Genomic DNA, 17,885 nt, shown 5'->3' on the forward strand with positions numbered 1-17,885 from the left:
GTAGTAATTAAGAAATAATAATCACAACTTACGTTGTGTAATGGAATTTGTTGAGTTATCCTAGATTTCATGTCGCTGGTAAAATACAATTTACACGTTACTTATCAATTTTTTTTCGGGGGGGGGGGGGGGGGGGGGGGGGGGGGAGGATAAAACCGTCAACAATTTTGATGCAAACGTGCCAATATATATTGCTTATAATTTACAATGACGTAGATCGAATAGGACTTACCGTTACATTTTGATCCATTCCATTGTTTTTGACATCCGTTCGGACAAATCCCCGTAACGTTGTTGCACGAGGCTAGAAGTGAACATTTGCCACACATGTTCACAATCAGATCCATAATACCCATCCTTACAATCTGTTTCAAAACAAAATTTTAAAGTTGTTTTTTATTAATTCTACAGATAATAATTTTTAAAGTTTCGAGCTTTATCATTAACTAATAAGATGTCAAAAAGGATTAAAAAGGTATACATGTATAAGTAATTCTCCTTTAAAAAAATGGAATGTATATTTATAATTTTGATAAAAAGGTGTTTAAAAAAATCTCGTGTTTCTGGTATGTTTACTGAGTATTTTTTTTTACACAAAATTAAAAAAAGATATTTTAGCTTATGAAAAAGCCTTTTTTTCTTGTAATTTTCATTTATTCTATTGTTACGAAAATAATAAATTGACTGCAGGTAACAAATTAAAATTTTAAGAAATAATCTCCACCCACTAAAAATAAAGCCAGTTGTTTGCGATTTTTTAAGGAATTTTTTTTTAATTGGGCTGATTGTGTTTAATTTTCTCCTGTTTATTATTATATCAGTTTCGTTATAATACTGATTTGGGGGACGGAGTTAATCCTCCAATTACAAAAAAAAAGATCGTTTGTCTACAAGTAGTACCTGTGTTAACTGATAAAAAAGAAGTAGATAGAGAAAAGTTTCACAAGTGGCAGGGCTATTAGAGTAAAATATATCCACTGCGTTTTTGGTATTTTTGATTAAATAATGCTATAAGTTTTTTTTTAATTATTTCAAATAGCACATACCATTACAAAAAGAACCATCCCAATAATCATCACATCCTTCTAGACAAACCCCTGTAACATTATTACAGCCTGTCCCAGTTTTACAATGACCACATGTCTCTGTACAGTTGTCACCATAATATCCATTGTCACACACTTAGAAATGAAAATAAAAAAGTCAATCATAATAACAGGGGGAAATGCCACGAATTATAGCAAAAAAGCAGATTTTAAGTGAGTCATGGCACCTGATTCCACATCGGGTGTTTTTGAGGACCGTGTTTGCTCTGCTGTAATTTCGCATTGTTTAATGGACTTTTGAGCCTGAATACTGTTCGATCCTTGTCTCCGTATATTTCATACAAATTATACCAGTTCTTACCGTCACAATGTAATCCTCCCCAGTGGTATAAGCATCCCTCGGGACAGACTCCTGTGGTGTTGTTACAGATAGTCCCGGTTTTACAGTTACCACACATGTCTTCATAGTTATATCCATAATAACCATTTATACAGACTACAACGTAAAGTACTGGAAGCATATATGGTCAGCAAATACATGTCTACAGATTAGAACAAAATCATTTTTTTATATTTCACACAAATAAATGGTTGTTTTCTGAGCATTACTTTTTTTTTTTTTTTTTTTACAATTTTACACAGTATATAATCAAATGTATCGAGTAATCGTCAACTATGCAAAATTTTGGACTTTTCCAAGGAGCGCAGACTTTTTTCCTGCTGAAAGCATACTTTTACATTGTAACAATATATGGAAGATCTTTTACTGTATAGATATCTAGCTTAATATATAATTGAACGAAAATAATGGGTTATTTCAAGCACAAATTTTGTTAGCTGTCTTCAAAAAAACCGACAACCACCATATCATCAACTCGTGGCCTTCCCATGTCAGTACCCCTGAAACATTTGTGGTACTACCTATGACGACTAGTCTAGAGTTTCTTATCTATTATCAATTATGTATCTCTGAACATGATAAATGTCAAAGTAAACCGTCAACTTTAAAAGTCATGCTTCTAGCAAAAGTTCTTTAATTTCATATTTATATCAATCTTATTGAAATTAGATGTTAGATCCGCTCGTATACTCACTACACTAACATGAAGGATATGGATATAACGAACAGTATTCAATGTCAAAATCCATAAACCAATACAAGATAAGAGCAGAGCAATCACGGACCTCCGAAACATCAGAGTTGGGATCAGGTGCCATGGAGGAGTGAGCATTCCCTGCCGACCGGTCACACCCGCCGTTTTCTCCTTGTTATGATCAGGAAATATCGGAAAAAATCCGTCGTCAATTCAGTTTATAAATAATGGACTAACAATTGGTATGAAAAACGTCAGCAGCATTTGACTCAATGATAAATTGTATTCGCTGACAAGGTCATTGTATCGACCATGGAGCTTACGAAATGATGACTTTAAACGAGACCTCTTATATTCTTGTTTTATCAACTTGCTTGTCAATCATTTACCTCGTTTTAGAAATTCTTCATACGTAGAGAATGCTCTTGCGTATCGAATCAACTGAGATATATATACTCCGTATGCAGGTGATGAAGGTATATTGCTGCATAAGTAAGGGAAGTTTACAATAGAAAAGTTAAAGTCATCACGTTTATCATATAGCTTGGTCGTAAGATTGCCATTTTTCAAGTAGAATATCCTAGTATGAAGCAGAAGTGTCCGACTTTGTGGTATCTTTTATCTCAAGCTCACCAGGATATATCGTATCGACGTAGAAATGGAAACTATCATGATTTATTGACAATACGTCGTCGATATATCTTAATGTCGAATTGAAGGCCATAGCAAGTGTTTTTTTTTCTTTTCAAGTAAAAGATTGTGCATACATTCTGCTTCACATGAATATAAAATTAAGTTTGCTAATAAAGGAGCGCAATTTAAACCCATGGGAATTCCAATGGATTGTTAGAATACCTGGTCTCCAAAAACCACATAAATGTTGTCAATTACAAACATGAAACATCATCCCATAGAGGGTCAGAGGTCAAATTCGGAACAACTCTAGACTTATTTGCTTCAACACAAACCCTGTGATTTTTGCATCCCTCTACGGGATGTTGTTAGATGTTACTGTAGCGAGTATGCTAGCGGATCTAACATCTAATTTTAATAAGATGTATTTATATCGATATACTTACCTGAACAATCAAGTCGATCCATAAATCGTTCTCTGCAGCCATTTTTGCAGGATCCATCAAAAGCATCACACTCACTTTTCTTACAATTTACTGGGCATAATGAGCAGTTTCTTCCATAGTGCTGGGATTTACATCCTGCATATAGTTATCATTTAATACTACATTGTAATATCATAAAATTTAAATTACAATCAATATGAACTTGTGAGTAGACTATTTTCTTTTTTGGGAGTGACAATTATGTAAATTATTAGTATGTTGTAAAGAGATAACTGTCAACCAAATAATATTCTCTGGTGGGAGGGGGGTTTAATTTTTGTTGGTTCCGAGGTATGGAGAGACCCATGAATTTATAACTACCACGAAATGTAAATTTCTATATGCTTTCCTACTAAATATTTTCTTACTAATTCCACACAAACCCATAGTTTACCCTCAAATCTGGAAAATTTGACTCCACGAAAATATGAGATTTTACGGTATTATATCAATATCTCCCGTGCATTGCACAAAATGCACAGCAAAACAATTTTTTTTGGCATAAAAAATGTTTAAGCTTATTAAATATTCTAAATAATAAATTCAGTTCGAAGATTTTTTGTTCTTTTCCAGACTTTTCTACAGAAATCTCGAATAGGCAATATTAAAGACATATTGCATTTTTTCTATAAAGAAGTCTGAATTTTAGAATTTTTTTTATCTTATTAGATGCAGACATAAATAAACTGATTTTAAGCACAATTAACAATTATTGTCCTTCTCCAAACGGTACGTACCAAAAACCATAACTTCACAAATCTCAATGGTAGCAAAAAGCGGTGCATATCCCACACAACTTGTTTCTAGTGGGGGAGTTTTTGAATTAAATATAGCTATTCCTTGAGTCACTCTATTGACAGTCACATTCATTACTTGTTTGGGACAGGAAGACGGGTCCTGAACGAAAACCATGTGTCCCTTAGAAGATGGGGGTATGTATGTCGTCTCATTGAACACAAATACTGAAAATCCAGTATGGCGATTTACAGCTGAAATTGTAGAAAATAAAGCATAAGGAAACAAACACACATTACTTAAATTATTCCTCTTGACAATGTTAATCAAAAGGTTATTGTTAAACATTAAGTCTTCACGTCTAGTATTTCAGAAAAAACTGTCTTTGGTTTCTAAGACTCTTGTTATTTTTTGTAAACCTACCTTTGACTACAAAAAAAAATGTATTTCGAACTTAGGACTGGTGTCTATATTGTCACATGAATCTTAACTTCTGACAAGAAATTTTAATTTAAAAAATCAAAAAAGAATGTAAAAAGTAGATGTGATGTATAAGATGTAGGTTCTCGTAAACTGTATAATGAAGCATTACGCGTGTATTTAGGAAGCATAAGATAAGATAAGATAAGATATTCTTTATTTCCTCCAAATTAATGGAGAGTTTGTATGAACAGGTAATTAACTAATTATCAACACAATGCATTAAACAAAAAATATTTATATATGTACAATTTTCTGCTAGACCTTTAAAGGTTTCGACAATCTATGGCAAAAAGACTTTTTTTTTATAAACTGTTGAGGCAACGATTATCATTATACATTTCCATTTTGTAAAAGATATGTTTTCAAAACTTGTGCATTGAACACATCCCATTTAAGATAAAAACTGTAGTTCAGGATCTTGATCCTCAAACATAACATACTCATAAACATCAAGTATATCTGAAATGTCCTCGAGCATATTTTCTCTGTCTTCTAGTAGTGCAAAACAGCTTAACATCATGTGCATAGTATAGTTACTTGTTACCTTATTACAAAATTTACAATCAATTTTCATCGATGAGACCTGGATCAAAAAATTGATTAATAATCTTTTTGAGGGATCTTCTCTAGCAATCTGCCACAATTTATTTGGGTTCAACATTGTATGTATTTTACTGAAAAAAGACATATCAGGATCTACAGACAGAGCAGCACGCCATTGCTTATCCTCTACTGACCATATTGTTTTGATAATCATTCTTGAAAATTCCTTTTTACTGTATATAATGCTACAATTATTTTCAAACATATCTAAAAGCTTGTATTTGCTAGCAGTTTGTAACATGTTTTTGGTTGAAAAAAACTTTTCAGATACATGAATATCAGAAATAAACTTATAGATCTGATAATGTACAGAGGTTTGTTCTGACCTATGGAGTCTACCTAAGAAAAGTAGGCGACATTTATCAATGTAGCCCTGTAAAGTCCACAGTCCAATATTCGAGATGCTTGAAAGTGACGGAGAAAACTTTGAAAATCCTTGAATAATCCTGGAGAAGTGTCTTTGTACATATTCAAGTTGTTGCATGTCTGTTAGTGGCAATAGTGGCCATATCTCCCAAGAGTAGAGGGCAGACGGTAGCACGACCCGTTTCCATATTTTCGCAGACAAAACGGGATGAATGTCAGAGTTATTAACACCAATAGAATATAAAGAGTGAATTTTTGATCTCGCATTTTTACACACTCGTTCTGTAAGTTTGTCACTTTTCATATTTGCCTGGAGAAGACAACCAGCATACACTGTACTTTCAGACTGAGGTATTTCACTACCAAAAAGCGTAACGCTACAAGATATGGAACATTTTTTGGTTTTCCTAAATACAATAAAAACACTTTTACTTGGATTATAATGGAGTCTCCAGGTAAATGCATAGTTTTCTACAAGGTTGAGTAAACACTGTAATGATTTTGGTGAATTTCTCATTAGAGCAGTATCATCTGCTAATAGAATACCTGGTATGTGTAAGTCACCCAGTAAAATGCCTTTGCCATTTTTGCATATCTCATGTGATAAATCATTAATATACACAAGAAACATAGAAGCACTAAGTACTCTTCCTTGTCCTACACCTTGTGAGGTTTTAAACAAATTGGAATTTACACAACAAAATGATACAAAACACTTGCTGTCATTATACTAGTACTTTAAAATTTGCCAACATCTGGAGTCTATTCCAAGATTATACAGCTTAAATAATAAACCATTATGCTAGATTCTGTCGAAGGCTTTTTCATTATCTAAAAATGCACAGAAAACTGGAGAACCTCTATCTTCATAGTAACTAATAGCTTCCTTAAGAACATAACAAGCTGGAATTGCACCATAGTCATTTCTAAACCCAAATTGTAGATTATGTGGAAATGGTTTGCCACTTCTAACTAGATCATCTTCAATTTTTGACAAAAGTATTTTTTCGAATAATTTACTTACAACAGATGTCAATGTAAAGCCTCTGTAATTGGTAGGAATACATTTATCTTTGTTTTTACCTTTATAGATAGATATAATCTTTCCTACTTTAAACATTTCAGGGACGTATTTTTCTTTAATTATAGCATTAAAAAGTAAGCACAGTTGTTCTGCTACAAAATGACCACTGTATATAAGGTGTTCCTTTGTGAGAAAATTCGGTCCAGGAGCCTTCCCTTTGGTAAGCTGATCAATTTGGTGTTTGTCTTATTCAATGGATATAACGACCCTGTCCGCGAATAAGCTATCACTGTTCTTTAGATCATTATCGATGTTCTGCACAGCTTCATCTATAAAATGTTTAAAATCTTCATCAAATTTTTCTGGATGGTACTCTTCGTTAGCAAGGTCAGAATAATATTCTTGCCATAAATTACACGTCATTGATGTTCTCAGCGGTTTTTCCTTTATAATTTAGTTTGGATGGAAAAGATGAACCTGATCGTTTTTTATTTTTCCATGCAGTCCTATAGAATGTTCCTATGTGGATTTCAGCGGCTTTGTCAATTTCATCAAATATGAAATGATGCCAGTCTTTTTGTGCAAGTCTGTGTTGTTTTCAGAATTTACGTTTTGACTTTTTATAGTTTATATAGTATTCGTTTTGTTTATCTCTAGGAGATCCCATAGATTTCCAAGTCCTTCTAGAACATCTCATTTCATAATGGGCGTTGTTTAGCTCGGATTTTTTCCAGTTTGGTTTTAGATGCGGATTGAATTTCCCATGTGGTATATGTTCATCAGAAGACGCTAGAAGTGAAGCAGTAATATGGACAAGGAAGGTATCAATATTATCCCGATGTAGGGCTCTTGTATTTACAGGGTTTAACAGGTTAGCAGAAATTTAGACTTTTTAAAGAAAATTAAGTTTGATAAATATCAAAACCGCTGATTAAGGTAAACTGTTATTAACTATTGCATACAGATAAAAGACTGTCTAACGCAAAGACGTGTACCACCGCCACGGCATCATGTGACTTCTATTTATAGCGAAATTTTCCTTAATAAAAAAGCTAACAGAACAACAATAGTGCTGATTTTAATAATTTCTTTGAGTAAATAATATAATTGAAAAACATCTATTTTGCCTAAAAAGTGCTGCTAGAATCCCACTGTCCTTTCAGTAAAATAATCATTCAACACATTGGCACGAAACCTTACCCTATGTTTCGAATTTTATACATATGAACCGATAATTTTCGTATTACCACGCATAACTCGGGATTCTAGCAGCACTTTCCAAGTTTGTCAGAAGAAAACTTTCCATCTGTACAAATTTTATGTTTTGAAATATCCAGCTTATTGTTGTTCTGTTGCATTATATTTGTCACAATGACAGAGGAAAGGCTGACCGGGATACGTATAGAGCTGACTGTCATCGAAAGCGAATATAATTGATGAAAATAAATTAGCATACCTGTTTAATTAACTGAACTCCATATGAATTTCAGGGAATATTCACGATATTTCCTTTTAAACTCCATTTTACGTATCTTTGTACATGTCGTCAAAGCCAAATTCTCATTACACGACATGATCAATTCCCAAGTTATTTGAAGTACACATACGACGTCATCGGTGATAGATTTTAATCAAAATGACAAATACAGCATACAAAATAAAAACATTTTATTTTTGAGTATGTTTACACGTGTCTATTCATTTTCTAATGTTAAATTACATATGTGAATACTAATATTACGAAAACTTGTATTATAAAATTGACGTCATCTCGCCTACTATGACGTCATAATATAACACTGATCTAGTCAAGGTAGATTATTTTGTATGCTTCCTTATTACCCCTGCGTACTAATTTAAAATTGCTATTTTCATTTGTATGTGGATTCGGTATATACAATGTAACAGTCAACTTGAAATTTAATAATGCAGAGTCTTTTGCATCTGTTTCATATTTATGTATTTTACTGACGATACAGGACATGACGAACTAAATGATTTTTCCATCGTCAACTTTCCTCGGCCAAGTAAAGATCTATTACTATTGCATGTCCATGATTTTTAACACCCTGCATACAAGATATTTGTATGTCTCTCATGAAATTATATCAAGAATTTTAAGGCACAGTCTAGACAGGTACTCATACATGTAAGGCCTGTTTCAAACTTTCAATTAAAGCTGTGAGGTCAGTTTATTTAGTACAAAAATCATACTAAATCTTCAAGAAATCCGTCATAGTTTACGGGAATAAACTTGTTTTCATGCTGGCACTTCTTATTACTTATCAAATAACTTCCAAAGGACCTTCATGTTATTGTCAATGAGCATACAAACTTGAACACCCTCTGATGTGTTCTATGTCCTTGATTGTTCTGCTCCTAATTGTATTTTTAATTGGACTTTTGAGATTGAATACTGTTTGTTAGCTCCCTATATTTCTGCAGTAATTTGTTTTGGATTCATTTTTTTTAATTTAAGAAAAAAAATGCATATCATGCTACTAGTATCTTTCAACTTAAGTACGACCTCACAAAGGACTATAAATGAAGTTGTATTTATTAGCGCTACCATTTAATTTGTTTTTAATTTGTAATTGACATGGCCTACAATTAAAATAATTATTGGACTCTTGTGAATCATGTTTCCATGTACTCATATCGCAATTCCGGGTTAAGTGTTGGTAATAAACCTTTAGATAAGATTAAGAAACATATGGAGATAACGAACAGTATTCACGATCAAAAATAAACACAAACCTCCAAAACATCAGGGGTGGGATCAGAGGCCATGGAGTAGTGAGCATTAAATTATACATATAAAACTATACATTTAGAATATTTGCCCACATAGTTAAAAAAGTCTTCTTTGTTCTTTCATGAAAATATTCAAATTATAGATATTAGTCTATAATGATAGTATAGAAATTCAGAGTGTATTTCGAGGAATAAACCATGGAGTAATTTCAAAATCCTTGACCGTGTTTTTTCTATTCTAAATATTCTTGATAATAACATAAAGATTACTTATATTTCTGAAGAGAATTTTCAAGTAAGCCACATTAGAAAACTGTTTCAGAGTAAATTTCCACCATGCCGTCTTGTAGGTTAACGCCGTAGTAATACTACACGTTACGTCACCAAAATCCATTTCAAGCCGTCCATCAACTGCCTTGTCTGCTTTCCACATGTTATAACTGAAGTGTTTAGCACTTACTTATGCTACACCTTTAAAAGCCAAGTCCTGGGCTAGGTTTTCTAAATCAATTAAAAATATCGTACATGTAAAATTTTATTCATTTTTTTTTATTCATTTCTATTTTCCAAAGTTTTAAAGCTGTACTTATCTAATAACCATTTCATATGACAAAAAATTGGTTTATTTCAGCTGAAAAATGAAAATGCAAATGAAGACTGTAAATTGATTTAAATTTATTAAATACTATGATTATTTTATAAATTGTATTTAAAATGACTTTGGAGATCATGGTTTTTTCCTGTAGGAAACACTAATTTAAAGAAATGTTGAAAAAGGATTTCTCGTGACAAATTGTGACTTTGTTGATCTTGAAAAGAGAAGGCGTAAGGGTATTTTATTGATTTAGAAAGCTTTCATAGAATTGACACTACCTGCGGATACTTTCAAATAAATATGCCTTATTGTTGTTCTTGGTATTTTAAGATTTTCCTATATACTGGATCCTTATGTTCGCAAAAATCATAGGTTGTTGATTTAAATCTTCGCTAACTTGATAAACTTTCTTACTAATATGACCGAAAATATCCCATGACGATTCTACATAAATACCATGACTTATCATGCTTTTGTGCTCTTGAAAAAATGAGGAGTAAAGATTTGAATTTAACTTGAATTTACATCATGTCAAGAAGCCTTAACCTAAATTTAATCTTTTCTGGGCACTGCCAGGTATTTTTTAAAAAGACGATATTCTAATGATTCACCATATTTTCTTTAATACATGTATTTCCCTTTGAAAGAGTCTGAAAGATTGCGTTGAAAAATTAAAATGAATGGTTTTATATGCCTTTTTAAATAATAATGAATGTGATTTTATATATTTAACAATGATAAAATTGATGAAAATAATTACCTAGACCCTTTGCATTGTTGATAAATGATAATCCAACATAGATAACCTGAAAAACAATAGCCATGGCGTACTGTGTCTTTTATAAACTATGTTGCTTGGGTGATGTAAAAAATAATCGAAGGCTGTATTTTTTTAGGCATTCATATTCATTTAATGTTTGGCTTTTTTAGAATGTCCCTGAACTGATCATATACAAAAAGTGTTGAATCAACAATAACTGTTCTTGAAAAGAATTTTTAAAGATATTTCCATAAGTTTATATTCAAAAGTATAACTGTTAGCCTTTGTTATGCCTGTGTCCTACATATATGTACAGGTGTTATGATTTTGGACATTCTCGAAACTAAACAAGATATACCTTTTTGATCATTTAAATGACCTATGTTTGCTTTAAAACTATTCTTCTGTTTCTAGGCTAAGCTTTTGCTCAATGTTGTGTTCCGAATTTCCGCAAACTTTGGTGGATTTTTCGTCAAGTTTGAGACACATTGAGCACGTGGTTGTCTATCTAAAATTTTTATACACAAGATGTATCTGATAGAAGTATATGAAATATATCAATTTAGTAAATAGACAAGCGTGTGCTCAATGTTTTCTGAAACAAAATATACTATAAAATTGATGCAAGTTTCCATAAATTGAGAAAATTTGGAAAATGGCTTATTTCTGACTTTCCAGCGACCTTTGAGTATCCCATAACTTAGAACCTTTACTCAATTTGTGGAAGGGGTGTAAACAAGTTGATATTTATAAACTTTTGCATCATTCTAAAAGAAATCCAAAACCAGGACCAAAAGCGGTTTTTAGCCTTCGGTGTCCTTTATAGACGACACAGACTCTAGAAGTACGTACGTTTATTGCCTTAATTATGATACGTCCTCTCCCTGGGTACCTTATTTGACCCCTTTGACCTTTAACTTAGAGTTTGACGTAGATTTAAAAGATAACTTAAACCTTGATCATACTCTATATATAGATTCATATTTGCGTATATTCGTTGAAAAGGAGTAACAACGTTTCTTATCTCGACCTTACGAGTAATGAAGTAATGAAAATCATACATACAAACAACCCGTTTAGTCATCCTCAGGCACTTTTATTTGAGTTTAACAACTCTAATTTTAAAGCAAAGTCTTAGTTAATAGATACTTGTTGATAATAATTTAAACTATAAGGACACGTGTCATAATGATAGATGTCCACAAAAAATTTGTCGTATTATTATGGGGTGGTTATTATTGCATTTTATTCTGCTAAAAATGAAATATATGGACATATATGAACATATTTCAAGCTCAAAAGTCCAATAAACAATACATAATAGACGCAGATCAAAACAAAACATCAGAGGTGGGATCAGGTGCCATGGAGGAGTGAGCATTCCCTGCCGACCGGTCACACCCTCCCTGTGCTCCTTGTCCGGAAATAATGGGGGGAAAATCCTTTGACAATTTATTGTGTGTATAATGACCAAACTATCAAATAAAAACGTCAGTCAGTATTTGACTTAAAGATAAATTTTATTTGCTGATGAGGTCAATGTATCGACCATAGAATTTGAACACACGTAATATTTTGTTGCATGGAGGTCATACAAACATTTCTGCGAAGGTCATTCACACATTTCAGTGAAAGTCATACACACATATTTAATGTTCATATCCTCATTTCAGCGAAGGTCATATACACATTTCAAGTTTTAAAAGGGATATATTCTTTCTATGTACACATATCTTGCAGTTTCTTAGAAGTTCTGTTAGTTTCAATTTTAAGTAATTGGTCCAATTGAAATTCATGTAACTTTGACTTTTGCAAAACTGTGCGTGTATTTATTAAATGAAATGCATGTAACTGTGATTTTTGCAAAACTGTGCGTCTATTTATTAAATGATACTCCTCAATCCACGAAAGCAGCGCCACATAATAATCAAAATAAGAATGATTTCCTTTAGTTTTATGCAAAAAGGTCTATACCTGTTTAGCATATGGCTTGTGTTAAATGGGCCACTTCGACGCTAAATTTTTAAACAAAAACACGGAAAAGTTTTTTAATGCATTTTCTGACTTAATAATAATTAAACTTCATAAAGTGTCAATAAAGAAAGCTTATGCAAAGTAGTATTCATGATCAATATAACATGTTGAATAATAATGATTAAGATTCTAATATAAAACTTCCTATTAAAATGTTCACCTTTTGTTAACACTTTTTAACCATCAATCTACTTACGAGCAACAGTAAGAAAAAGACACCTTTCTTGTTTTCGTTTTATATTTTTGTTTTTGTATGTTTATTCAACAATTTTTATCAAATATTTCAATTTTGGCTCAAACCTATCAATATTATGTATATTTTTTTAATAGCTTTTAGTCATACAGCTTATTAGTATACAAAATAAATATAGTTATGAACAAATGGTAAGAGTCTGCAGTGGATGTAACCCCCAATGTGAATTTGTCCGCCTCCCCCGTACCAACAATTGCAGAATGTTTTCTAAATTCTACATTAATGCATGAGAAATAGCTTTAATACATTAATATATACTACATGCATACATGTATGAAATAAAATTGATTTATTCTTTATTACTTAATTCCATAGCATGGAAAATAAATTTTTCTTATTAATCCAATTAAAACACTGACATCATGATTAAATGAGTAGGCTTGTAATGTCCATATTTGGAGATCTGAAATTATATTATATATTTCTATTTTATACAGGCCATTCAAGCAAAAAAAGATATTCGTCTTTTATACAGTGGGCACTACAAAATTAATATATTATTCTGACCATTACTTCTTTCAATTTTCTAATATCTTCCTGTTTCTTTACTAAGGTTTAGGGAGAAAAAGCCGTAATCTAGTAATAACTATGCTACTTTTACGTAAATTGAATAAAAATTGGCAAAGATTGTGGATTTCCCCAAATTCTACCACGCGATATTTGATTATACATTATACTTTGTTGAATTTTGAAAAAAATAACCACCCCCCCCCCCCCAAAAAAAAAACAAAACAAAACACGATGCTGTCTTGATGGTAAAAAAGTTATTATCCAGCGGTCTTTCTTTGTATAAAGATATAAACTACAGACCCGTAGGAAGAAAGTTCACTTAGGGGAGGTTACACAGCCTTATATATCGGTAGTTTAAGTTGGGGGGTGTGGGTACTATAAACTACCAAAAATTCCTTGACAAGCAAAAACAAAGAAGCGTCATCAGACTATTGTATTTAGGAGGCATGGGCATATTAGTAGCTATGTTTTTCTTAGTATTTTACATATCTGAAAAGTTACCTCCCTTCTCGGTTCCTACGACCTGGGTTTTTATTTACTAGTATTATGAAAAAAAAAACAATTTCGTTGCTGACTTGCTTAGCTCTTTGCTATTGACTTTCCACCTCCATCTACGTATGATGGAGGATCCCCCTCCCCTCCCTCTATGTCTGCCCAGGGATCTCCTCTTCCCTTCCTCTACGTCTGTCGAGATATCTCCTTCCCCTTCCTCTACGTCTGGCGAGGAATCTCCTTCCCCTTCCTCTACGTCTGGCGAGGGATCTACTTCCCCTTCCTCTATGTCTGGGGAGGGATCTCCACCTCCCTTCCTCTAAGTCTGGTGAGAAATCTCCTTCCCCTTCCTCTACGTCTGCTTCTTAATGTTAGGGAAGTGTCATGGGAAGTAAGCATGTATAGTTCTGTCCTGAAGTAAGCTATTATGCCTGTTAGATGTAATAAAGTTTGGAAAAAGGATTAGTTCGAGTATTCTTCGATAAAATTGCCTATTAAAACTGCCTTTAAAATGTACAATCAGGACAATTGAATTCACCAAAATGTTGCAGCATGGAAAAAACCGTTTCGGAGCTTTTTATGTTTGTGCTCTAATCATTTGTGCAATCTAACTATATCTACTTTCTCGTAATGAGTTCCCTACCATTTATCCACTCAAATGGTATAACACGCCTCATCTGGCACCTATAGATTCTACTGGAAAAGACGAACCTGCTATGGAATAGCTCAGTTTCATAATTACTCTCGACTAATTAAAGTTTCCCCTGTTGGAATGATTAAATTACTAGTATACATTCTGAATTGCATAAAACTTTATTTGAATTTATACACCAATTCCTTCCTATAAATTAAAATCTAGACTTTTTAAAATCGTATACAACTGCTTTTTTCAGGAAAATAGTACTTGGGAATTTAAACATCTTCCGAATGGTCATTAATAAAATTTCTTTAAAAACCACTCTGATTGTACACGCAAGTACTCTAAAGTTGATACATGAAGTATATAAAAGGGTACTGGAGTTTAATATTTAAAACATTTTCGGGAACCAGCGGCCAACTATATGAACAGGATGCTTGAATTCCAGTGGGTACTTACTGTGCACGTTTGTTTGCTTATCTGTGTTGATTTAAAAGTTTATTCATATATGTATGTAGCATAGTCTATTTTAGAACTACTACATGAGAAAACGAAAACACTAGCTACTGCCTACGACAATGTTTCATCAATTAACGATGTTTATTTCCATTCATATATCGACTCTAAATATCCATTTGAACTTGAATGAAAAGAAATCACAGATATTTTCATACTTTCTTCATTCTTGGATGATCACGTTTTACTGATTATAAACGCTAAAGGCAAATTAAAGTTAACTGTACGAAAAATGAGATGATTTCAGCTTTTTTATTGCCAACTTTCCTTATTCTTGTGGTAATATTCCACTGTCCAATGCCTTTGGTATTCATGTCTTCCAACTTATTCGCTACTCAAGAGCTTTCTCAGAGTAATATGAATCCTTAAAGCGGGGCATGCGACCTACTGATATGTTGTTGATTAGTGGATTTCAACAACTAGTAAAAAGTTTACGTAACGTCCGCATTTCGTTAATTCTATGGTTAATGGAACGACCTCGTTAACAAATATAGCCTATTATTAGGTTGCATTCTGACTGATTTCCTTCATATCAGGTGCTAATTTTTTTTCCAATTGGCTACGGAAAGTTCTGTCAATTTAAATAATCAGTTCATAGTGAGTCCTTGTTTGATGCTTTGTTACGTAATTTACGTATTTTGTTTATAATCATAGATTTTTAGAGATGAAGCACAGATTTTCATCTCGACCATTTAATTAATAAAGAGTTATGGTCTTATCAAAAGCGTTTGTGATGTGCATTTATATGCAGAAAAAAAAATTATATATATATATATATATATATATATATATATATATATATATATATATATATATATATATATATGTATGTATGTTTTATTCAAATCAACAATATAGAATGAAAATAAATTTTAAAGAAATATTGACTAATCTTCTTGTATTGATTAGTTTTATAATCCTGTGTGTATTTTAAATTCCTTGATAGAACAGAAAAGCGGTAAGCAACAGGAATACCATCTAAATGTCATTATTATTCAAAACATTTTAAATTATAGTCAGTTTAAGGTCATTAAAGATCAATATCTGATATGCCCCTTCGCAGACACAAATGATAGCCACAAATGGCATCTGATGGAAGCAAATGTGTGTAATAAAAACTGTAAAGGAATGCTATCCCACTCCAAATGTAGAGCTTTGGTCATCTGTTGCAGATTTTGGGGATGTGATTGTCTTTGGCAAATCATGTCAATCCATTTTGTCTAAAGCTTCTTAATTTGGATTAAATTTAGCGATTTAAATGAATGTGGCAGAAACAGTTGCTGTTGCTTTGCAAGAATGGGAGTGTCAAATGAGCCGTATGTGGCTGTGTATTTTGTGATTGCAATACGGCTCTAGGATGCTGCAAAATTGAATAGGCATGTGTAGGAAAATATAGTTAGAGTATCTTTTTACCATCAAAGTCCATTGAATTCGAACCATATTAATCTTACTTTCGTATAATACCGTTTTCCATATAATTACACTACCACCACCAAATTTTTATAACGTCCTGGAGGCATTGCCTGTCTAATTTTCATTAAAAAGCATTAACATTCTTAAAATAATAAAAGACTTTCAAATAAAAATTTCTGGACTAATAGCTAAACCAAAAAGTTCAGCGGTGATGCACTGGTATACTCTATTGCTTTGAGATCTTTGAAGTCGATATTTCGGATGTTGTGGGGTCAGAACAATGGCATGAATAATCCTTTTGCAATAATTCGTAATCAACTAAAAATGGTCTTGTAGGATGATCTGTGCAGTTCAGGGATAACTAATGCTTTAGATGACGTCATTGCGTTACATTCATGCAGTCTACGTATTCCTCTAATGTGATGATGTGCTGCTGATGCCACACGTAGTCTAACTTATTTTGCCAAATATTGCGTGTTCAATGTTAATGGTTTATGTTTTATAGGTAAGATATGGCGCTACCATTGGTCCTACTATGCATTTCTTTTTTTTTTTTGAAGAGATTATGAATAGTGCCCAAGCTGTCACGCGGTCAAGCTGGCTATCTCTAAAAACCACACAAATTCTAATAACTTTAATAAATTTATTTACAAAAAGATTAATAATAATAATAAACTTTTTACACAAGCAACCGCACTCTGATCCACGCACTCTTCCACACTACTCAACAAACAAACGAACAAATACAATTGGTAAGATATGCTTCTCTGATGAGAATAACCTGACCTCAGTTGTTCTGGTTGGCCAAGCTATCTTGCAATGACTTATGTGTAGAATGGACATGGGGACAAAACCCGGGAAATACAAACTATATGTTCATGTGCAATAGTGATAGTTAAACAAGCATTTAAAAGAATTCTAATGTGTTGGCCTATTCCAAGTTCCTGTAGATTAAATTCAGAAAAAATATAGCTTCTTTGCTTAACTAAAATGTTTTGTTTTGAAATGCATTTTTCCTGTATTAATGTATTTCTTCATAATAGGAAATGGAAGAATCGATTACTTGATATACATGGTTCTCACGTGTATCTGTTATTTTGTCATATGATTGAGGATTTTCTATAAATTTTGATGGAATATTGTCTGTTTCATTCTTCTGACTTTTCTTCTTTTTCCATTTGTTTTTCACAAACTTAAACCCAATGTATGTAATAATTACGACAAGAAGTGTTGCTAAAACGGAAATGACTACAGATGAAGTATTTGAAGTCCTTTCACCTATAAATAATAATAAAAATGTAAAGTGAATAATTTATGTCAAGTATTTAGTCTTTGATGTAAAATATTCTTTCTAGATTAAAATCTTTGACAATAATTTTTGATTTTTTTTTTGAAAGTTGGTATCCTAGCTCAGCAGAAAACAAATATGCATTTTACTTCGATCTCACCTGG

Source organism: Saccostrea cucullata, unplaced genomic scaffold (assembly GCF_032062105.1).
Source record: "Saccostrea cucullata isolate Sc308-1 unplaced genomic scaffold, CSIRO_AGI_Scuc_v1 ctg976, whole genome shotgun sequence".
Classification (NCBI taxonomy): domain Eukaryota; kingdom Metazoa; phylum Mollusca; class Bivalvia; order Ostreida; family Ostreidae; genus Saccostrea; species Saccostrea cuccullata.